This window comes from Macaca mulatta, chromosome 2, assembly GCF_049350105.2.
Source record: "Macaca mulatta isolate MMU2019108-1 chromosome 2, T2T-MMU8v2.0, whole genome shotgun sequence".
In the NCBI taxonomy this organism is placed as follows: Eukaryota; Metazoa; Chordata; class Mammalia; order Primates; family Cercopithecidae; genus Macaca; species Macaca mulatta.
In genome coordinates this window covers 44016049-44025844 of record NC_133407.1, presented here as the reverse complement: position 1 = coordinate 44025844, position 9796 = coordinate 44016049, and the positions used below count along the sequence as shown (strand labels likewise).

The window sequence follows — 9796 nt, the reverse complement described above, 5'->3', positions numbered from 1 at the left end:
TGTATATATTTTAAATATGATATATATTTTATATATATATATATTTTTTACTTTAAGTTCGGGATACATGTGCTGAATGTGTAGGTTTGTTACACAGGTATACATGTGCCATGGTGGTTTTCTGTACCTATCAACCCATCATCTAGGTTTTAAGCCCTGCATGCATTAGGTATTTGTCCTAACACTCTCCTTCCCCTTGCTGCAACCACCTGACAGACCCCAGTGTGTGCTGTTCCCCTCCCTGTGTCCAAATATGTCTTTACAAGAGTGTTCATTGCTGCATTGTTTGTAATAACAAAGAATAGAAGAAACTTAAAATATCCATCAATCAGGGACTGAGTAAATAAATCATGGCATGTCTGTCCACTGGAGTACTGTGCAGCTCTTGAAAATATTGGTGTACATCTAACTGTGTTGATGTGGAAAAGTCTCTTTGTGTATTATCAAATGAAGCAAGGAAGGTTCAAAACATTGTGTATAGAACCCCATCTCCCTTCTTGCTGCATATCAGTTTTTTTAAGAAGAAGCTTTACATTTCCACATATGTTTTTGTGTTTGTGAAATAGTTCTAGAAACCTCGATGGTGGTTGTCGCTATGGAGTTGGACAGGGAGGGGGCAAGAGAAGGTCACTGGGTTTTCTTTGAATAAATCTATAGGTTATTTTCATTGTTCAACAAAGGGTAAAAGGAGAAGGAAGATGAGGCAAGAGAAGAAAAAGAAAAACATATTTCTAAACTGGATCACAAAGTTTGCCTGGCCATGACTCTGTCCTCTATGGATTTATCTTGTGCTACTCATTTCACTGTCCTTCAGGCTCTAGCTTACTAGTCTGCTCTCCATTCTTTGCATTTTCAATCCTCCCTCTGACCTCTGGATCTTCACACATGCTGTTCCTTCTAACTGGAACTACCCCAACTAGCACACACAGTTAACTTTTACTTCCTTTTAAATGACTTTTTGCTCCTGAGGGAAGCCTTCTGTGACTTCTCAGGCTGAGCCAAGTTCCCCATTATGCATTCTTGTAGCATCAATGCTTTTCATGCATGGCACCAATCACAGTTTAAAATTCTGTATCTGTGGGCTGTTGTTTAACATCTGGCTCCCCTAGTAAATTGCTGCTAATCATTTCACTATCACTTAGCACCACATATGACACATATGAGGTGCTCCATAAGTATTAATGAGTAAATGAATCATCTAAGGGGGTTGCAAGGGGCAAGTCTCCCAATATGGAGTGGGGTGTTGTTTACCTAGCATGGCTCCTTTCAAGTTCTTCCCACTCAGTGGTCTCCTAATTTGAGCTAATGGCTTTACCTTTGTTGTGGGAAAGTGTCCTGCAAAGGTCTGCACTTCAGAAATGTTAGAACACACAAGAATGAACCCTTTCTTGTGGAAAACTGGAGGAGGTGTCAATAGGCTTCATCTTAGTACTTCTAGATTTTTGTTCATTTCAACGTTGTTAGAACTCGGCAAAATAAAAGTTTATTTTATGTTGGACACATTTTGTCATACATATGTCAAACAGGCCTAAAATAAATATAACAGAAGTAAGTGTATAGACAAAACAAAGGCAAAAGGAGATTTTCACTGCCAATATGACGAATGGATCTGATCCTCCCAGAGAGAACAATATAAACTTGGATAAACATATCAAAAAAAAAAAAATGACCTGGGCCTGAAGAATGATGGTAAGCAAGTAGATTCTGGAGAGGCATCTACACTTGGAAAACATGAATGGCACAGATTGAATTACTCACACGTGTGGCTTTTAGCCTTTGTTCCAGGTCTAAATCAGTACTACACAAAGTAGCTAAATCTCTGCTAGAAAACCAATAGTCTTTCTGGCCTGAAAAAACTAGAGGACCCTTTTCTGCCTGTGGACGCCGCGGAAGAAGCATCCTTAAAGTCTCTCTTCTCCCTGCCATCATGTGTAAGTCAGAGTCTCCTACAGAGCCCGAACAGCTAAGGAAGCTCTTCATTGGAGGGTTGAGCTTTGAAACAACCAATGAGAGCCTGAGGAGCCATTTTGAGCAATGGGGAATGCTCCAGGACTGTGTGGTAATGAGAGATCCAAACACCAAGCTCCAGGGGCTTTGGGTTTGTCACATAAGCCACTGTGGAGGAGGTGGATACAGCTATGAATGCAAGGCCATACAAAGTGGATGGAAGAGTTGTGGAACCAAAGAGAGCTGTCTCAAGAGAAGATTCTCAAAGACCAGGTGCCCACTTAACTGTGAAAAAGATATTTGTTGGTGGCATTAAAGAAGACACTGAAGAACATCACCTAAGAGATAATTTTGAACAGTATAGAAAAATTGAAGTGATTAAAATCATGACTGACTGAGGCAGTGGCAAGAAAAGGGGCTTTGCTTTTGTAACCTTTGACGACCATGACTCCGTGGATAAGATTGTCATTCAGAAATACCATACTGTGAATGGCCACAACTGTGAAGTTAGGAAAGCCCTGTCAAAGCAAGAGGTGGCTAGTGCTTCATCCAGCCAAAGAGGTCGAAGTGGTTCTGGAAACTTTGGTGGTGGTCGTGGAGGTGGTTTTGGTGGGAATGACAACTTTGGTCGTGGAGGAAACTTCAGTGGTCGTGGTGGCTTTGATGGCAGCCGTGGTGGTGGTGGATATGGTGGCAGTGGGGATGGCTATAATGGATTTGGTAATGATGGAAGTAATTTTGGAGGTGGTGGAAGCTACAATGATTTTGGCAATTATAACAATCAGTCTTCAAATTTTGGACCCATGAAGGGAGGAAATTTTGGAGGCTGAAGCTCTGGCCCCTATGGCGGTGGAGGCCAATACTTTGCAAAACCATGAAACCAAGGTGGCTATGGTGGTTCCAGCAGCAGCAGTAGCTATGGCAGTGGCAGAAGATTTTAATTAGGAAACAAAGCTTAGCGGGAGAGGAGAGCCAGAGAAGTGACAGGGAAGCTACAGGTTACAACAGAGTTGTGAACTCAGTCAAGCACAGTGGTGGCAGGGCCTAGCTGCTACAAAGAAGACATGTTTTAGACAAATACTTACGTGTATGGGCAAAAAACTCAAGGACTGTATTTGTGACTAATTGTATAATAGGTTATTTTAGTTTCTGTTCTGTGGAAAGTGTAAAGCATTCCAACAAAGGGTTTTAATGCAGATTTTTTTTTTGCACCCATGCTGTTGATTGCTAAATGTAAGAGTCTGATCGTGACGCTGAATAAATGTCTTTTTTTTAAGGTGCTGTGTAAAGTTAGTCTACTCTGAAGCCATCTTGGCAAATTTCGCCAACAGTGTGAAGTTAGAATTCCTTCAGGATGATGCCAGGTTCTATTTGGAATTTATATACAATCTGCTTGGGTGGAGAAGCCATTGTCTTTGGAAACCTCGGTGTAGTTGAACTGATAGTTACTGCTGTGACCTAAAGTTCACCATTGAAAGGGATTACCCAAGCAAAATCATGGAATTATTGGTTATAAAAGTGATTGTTGGCACATCCTATGCAATATATCTAAACCGAATAATGGTACCAGATAAAATTATAGATGGGAATGAAGCTTGTGTATCATCCATTATCATGTGTAATCAATAAATGATTTAATTCTCTTGAATGAAATGAAAAAAAAAACAAAAAACTAGAGGACAGAGTTCAGGGCAACTGAAGCCACTGAGAAGTGAGGAGGGATTCTGTAAAGGACACAGCTAGAGAGGAGAAGTCCCAAATTCTGTGCAAAATCTCTACCCTAATTTCTGCATAGCCCTGGATCCATGCATACCTGGGCAGATTGTGAGCATCCGAATTAGGAAAAAAATAAGTGAACTGAGTTTTCAGGTAGTATAATTTACCTTCACTCTGAAGAATTTTCTTTGCTTTTTATTTTGTCATATAGTTCTGTCAGTAACAAGTTCTCTCAGTCTTCTTTATCTAAAAATATCTTCTTAATAGTTTTCTTCTTTATTCCTGAAAGAATACTTTCACTGGAAGTAGAATTCTGAGATGACAGTGTTTTTCACATTCACATTGTGAATATAATGTTCACAATGTTAGGGTACAATCCAAAAATATTTGACACATGAAGATCAGAAAAATCTAACCAATTATCAAGAAAAAAAGAAAATCAGCAAAGACCAACCCTGAGATAACACAGATGTTAAAATGAGCATATAAAAATTTTAAAGCAGTTATTATAATTGTGCTCAAGCAAGTAGAGGAAAATATATGAAAACAGCACACATACAGGTACACACACACACACACACACACACACACACCCCAAATGGAAAATCTACAAATGAAAAGTATAATCTCTGAAGTTTTTTAAAAAGGTACTGATGGGCTTAACAGAAGAATGGAAATAAAGGAAGAACCAATGAACTTGAAGATAGATCAGGAGAAAGTCTTCAATCTGAATAACAGAAAGGGGAAGAAAAGATTGTAAGAAGTGAACAAAGATTCCAGACCCTGTAAGACTGTATCAAAAGATCCACCATAGGTGTAGTCGAAATCCCAGAGAAGAGAGAAAATGCAGCAGAAAATATATTCAAATAAATAATTGCTGGAAATGGCTCAAATTTGGTGAAAAATATATACTTGAAGGTTCAAGAAACTTAGAGAACCAAAAATAGAATAGATAAGAAGAAAATCACATCTAGGCATATTACAGTTAAATTGATGAAACCAAAGATAAAGAGAAAATCTTGAAAGCAGTTAGATAAAAATGACACATTACTTATAGAGGAGCAATGATTTGAATATCAATGAGTGTTTCATCAGAAACTGTGGAAGCCAGAGAACAGTGAAACATTTTTTTAAGAGCCAAAAGAAAAACACTGTCATCTCAGAATTCAACATCTAGTGAAAGTATTCTTCGGATAACTAAGATATTTTTAGTTAAAGAAGACTAAGAGAACTTGTTGCTAGCAGGACTACATGACCAAAAAAGGCAGAGAAAATTCTTCAGGGTGAAGGGAAATGATACTATATGAAAACTCGGATATCTAGGAAGGAATGAAACGTATCAAAAGTTGTTAATATTTGTGTAAATAAAATGACTATTATTATGATCTCTCTTTTCTTTGAAATGCATAGAACTGTTTAAACAAAAAAGTATATTATCTTATGGGATTTATAATGTGTGTAGAAGTAATACTATGAGAACTATGGCATAAAGAATGAAATTAGGTGGACTAAGACATATGAGGCTGCAAAATATTGTACCATATTTTCATGAAGTGGTATAATATTAATTTTAAATAAACCATGAAAAGTTAAGGATATATATTGTAATTCCTGGTACAACTAACAAAAAGAAATGCAAAGATGTATAGATAAAAGCCAATTGATGAATTTAAATGAAATGCTAGAAAAAGGATTCAAAGTGAAATAAAATAGAAAAGGGGGGAAAGAAAAATTATTTAAAAATTAAAAAAAGAGACAGAAAACTAATCATAAAGTTATTAATTCAAATTCAACTATATAAATAACTACACCAAATGTTTTGAGTAACCCTCTAATGAAAAGGCTGAGATTGTCAAAGTATACTAAAAAATAGTGCAAACTAAGAGGAGCACTTTAAAAACCAAGTGCAACTAAGAGATGCACTTTAAAAATAAAAATCCAGAGCGATTGAAAGAAAATAGATTTTTAAAAATACAGCAGGTAAACGCTAAGCATAAGAGATCTATGGTGGCTATCTTAATGGCAGAAAAAATGTTACAGAGGTTAAAAAAAGGGTCATTTCATAATTATAAATGGGTAAACTAATCAGGAAGACATATGAATTATAAATATGTATATATTCAACATCATAAAATGAATCATAAAAATGTATATACTCAACATAACAGCTTTATAATTTATGAAGCAAAATTATACAGAATTAAAGGAAAAATAGACAATTTCTAAGTTATAAGTAAAGATTTTTACTCTCTCTCTTAGTAAATAATAACCACAAAGAAATCTGTAATAACAAAAAATACATATTATTTTTCCAATCCCGTAAGGTATGTTCAGCAACATAGACCATATAATGAACCACAAAACAAGTTTCAATATATTGAAGTCACGCAGAGATCGACCAACATGACCTAATTGGCATTTATAGCACAGTCTAACCCAAATAGTAGAATACACAATCTTTTCAAGTGCACATTGAACAAACATGAAAATAAACCATATTCTATGCCATGAAACAAATCTCAACATGTTTACAAAAAACAACATCATAAAAAGTATAATCATTTGAACAAAATTAAACCAGAAATCAGTTAAATATAATCAAACAGAAAGATATTTGGAACATACACAAATATTTGGAAATTGAGCAATGCATTTTTAAATAATTCATAAGTCAAAGAGAAGGTTACAAGGAAAATTAAACCTATTTTAAATAGAATGATAATAAAAACACAACCCAACATACTCTATAGCTTTTTCAATTAGAGTAATGCTTAGAGAGAAATTTATGTTACAAAATGCTGATATTACAAAACAGAAAGGGCCTGAAATCAATAATATATTCTACATTAAGCAACTAGAAAAAGAATAAAATAATCCCAAAGCGAGCAGAAAGAAGGGAACAATAAAGAGAGTAACAGGAATAAATGGAATTAAAAACAGAGAAAGAATAAAAATAATGAAGTGTTTTTTGAAAAAAAGATACATAAAGTTGATAAACATCTAGCCAAACTAATCAAGAAAAAAAGAGAAAAGACACAAATTATCACTATGAGGAATGAAACAGGAGAGAGACATTACTCATAAATATCCAATAAATATTTAAAAGAAAAATAAAGGAAAAATTTTATGCCACTTTTATGAACAACTTTACAAACAACTTTGTATCAATAAAACTGATAACTTAGATGAAATGGACAAATTCTCTGAAAGATACAAATTACCAAAACTCACTTGACAAGAAATATATGACCTGAATAGCTCTCTATGTAGAAATAAACTAAATTCAGAGTTTAAAATATTCTCACAAAAAGAGTTCAATCCCAGAGGGTTTTACTTGTGATTTCTACCAAACGTCTAAGAAGGAAATAAGATCAGTTCTACACAAACTCTTCCAGAAAATAGAAGAGGATGGAACACTTCCCAGCTCATTCTGAGGCCAGCACTATCCTGATACCAAAGACAACATGAAAAGAAAGTAAACCACAGACTATTATGAACACTGATGCAAACATTTCTTTAAAATTTAGTAAATCTAATCCAAATACATATATATGTGTGTATATATATATAAAAAATCAAAATACATATACACACACACACACACACACACAGAGAGAGAGAGAGAGAGAGAGAGAGAGAGTCTCCCTTTGTTGTCCAGGCTAGAGTGCAGTGGCACAATCTCAGCTCACTGCAACCTCCTCCACCTTTGAGGCTCAAGAGATCCTCCCACCTCAGCCTCCCAAGTAGCTGGGACTACAGGCACCATGCTCAGCTAATTTTTGTATTTTTTGTAGAGATGGAGTTTGCTATGTTGCCCAGGCTGGTCTTAAACTCCTGAGCTCAAGAAATCTGCCTGTCTCAGCCTCCCAAAGTGTTGGGATTACAGATGTGAGCTGTCACTGCACCCAGCCCCAATAATATATTTTAAAAGATCATGACCAAGTAAGGTTTATTCCAGGAATGCAAGGTTGGCTCAATATTCAAACATCAACCAAGGTAATTCACAGTATCAACAGACTAAAAAAGAAAAAGAAAAAGAAGAAGAAACTATGTAAGCATCTCAATAGTTGCAGAACAAGTATTTGACAAAATTCAATTCACATTTATGACTTTAAAAAAATTATCAGCAAACTAATAGAAGTGAATAAACAGAAATTTCTCAACCTGATTAGGGTATCTATTAAGAACCTACAGGTAAACTCATACCATTGGTGAAAAACTGAAGGCTTTCCCCCAAGAATGAAAAAAAAAATATTCACTCTCAGCACTTCTATTCAACATCATAGTAGAGATCCTCACAAGCTCAATGAGACAAAGAAAAGAAATAGAAGGCATTCAGATTGGAAAGGAAGAAATATAACTGTCCTTATTTGTCAACATGATCATGTGGGTAAAAAATTCTAAAGAATCTACAAAAAACCAATTAAGACTATTAAGAGAATGTAGCAACATCAGAGGAAACAAAGTCAATATACAAAAATCTGTATTTGTATATACTACAAGCGAATGATTAGAAATAAAATTTATAAAACAGTACCATTTATCAGAGCACAAAAGCAAAATAGTTGGCATGGTGGCTCACGCCTATAATCCCAACACTTTGGAAGGCTGAGGCCAGTGGATCACTTGCACTCAGGAGTTCGACAACAGCCTGGGCAATATGAGGAAACCCCGCCTCTACAAAAACTACAAAAATTAGCCAGGCATCGTGGTGTGCACTTGTAGTCCCAGCTATTCGGGAGGCTGAGGTTGGGGGATAGCTTGAGTTCTCGAGGCAGAGGTTGCAGTGAGCCAAGATGACACCATTGCACTCCAGCCTGGGTGATAGAGAGAAATCCTATCTCAAAAAACAAACAAAAAATACAAAGGGATGCATCTTAGTAAGTATGTGCAAGATGTGTGTGAAAGAAATCAAAGACGACTCAAATAAATGAACAGACATACCATATTCATAAATCAGAAGACTCAAGATTAAACATCAATTCCCCGAAACTGATGTATAAATTCAGCACAATCCTAATCAATATTCCAGGAGGCTTTTCAAAATTTACAAGCTGATTCTAAAATTCATATGGGAAAACAAAGAACCGATAGTAGCCAAAATCATTTTGAAAAGGAAGAACAAGTTAGAGGATTCACACTACCCGGTTTCATAACTTATTATAATAATCAGGACAGTGTGGAATTGGCATAAGAGTGGACATATAGATCAATGGAACAGAATAGAAACCATAAATAGACCTATACATATATAGTCAATTTATTTTCAACAAAGTTCCACAATCAATCAATGGAGAAAGCATAGGTTTTTCAACGAATAATGTTAAAACATTTGGACCTCCACATGCACAAAAAAATCTTAATCTTTAACTTGAACCATATGCAAAAATTAATTCAAAATGGATCCTACAGTTAATGTCAAATCTTCATCTTCCTGACTTTAAGACAGGCAAATATTTCCTAAAGAGAACATTTTTAAAAAGCATGAACCTTAAGAGAAAAATTGATAAATTGGACTTCATCAAAATGAAAAGTTTCTGTTCTTTGAAAGGCTACTATGACTGTAAGAAGATAAGCCACAGTGGGCAGAAAATATGTGCAAAACACATATTTGGTAAGTGACTTGTATCCAGAATTTATGAACAACTCTCACAGCTCAATAATAAGACAACAAATAACTCAGTTTATAAAATGGGAACGGGCACGGTGACTCATGCCTGTAATCCCAGCACTTTGGGAGGCCGAGGCGGGTGGATCACTTGAGACCCAGAGTTTGAAACCAACCTGGCCAACATGGCAAAACCCACTAAAACCTTTAGTCTCACTAAAAATACAAAAAAAATTAGCTGGACCTAGTGGGGCATGCCTGTAATCCCAGCTACTTGGGTGGCTGAGGCGAGAGAATCGCTTGAACCCAGGAGGCAGAGGTTGCAGTGAGCCGAGATTGCACCACTGCACTCCAGCCTGGGCAATAGAAATGAGACTCTGTCTCAAACAACAACAACAAAACAAACAAACAAAACACACACACACACACACACACACAAAAGAAAAAGAAATGGACAATGAAATGTATATATACAAAAACATATAGAATGTTAACAGAAGTATAAAATGCCCTTTTGGATACTTA

General features: G+C 35.9%; 1 pseudogene across 1 annotated transcript; it reads left to right on the top strand.

Moving 5' to 3' along the window:
- Window positions 1–1927: 1927 nt before the first annotated feature.
- LOC717306 (heterogeneous nuclear ribonucleoprotein A1-like) lies at window positions 1928–3509 on the top strand (annotated as a pseudogene). The gene has a single exon (XR_013414459.1). The product of XR_013414459.1 is annotated as a heterogeneous nuclear ribonucleoprotein A1-like (transcript).
- Window positions 3510–9796: the final 6287 nt, after the last annotated feature.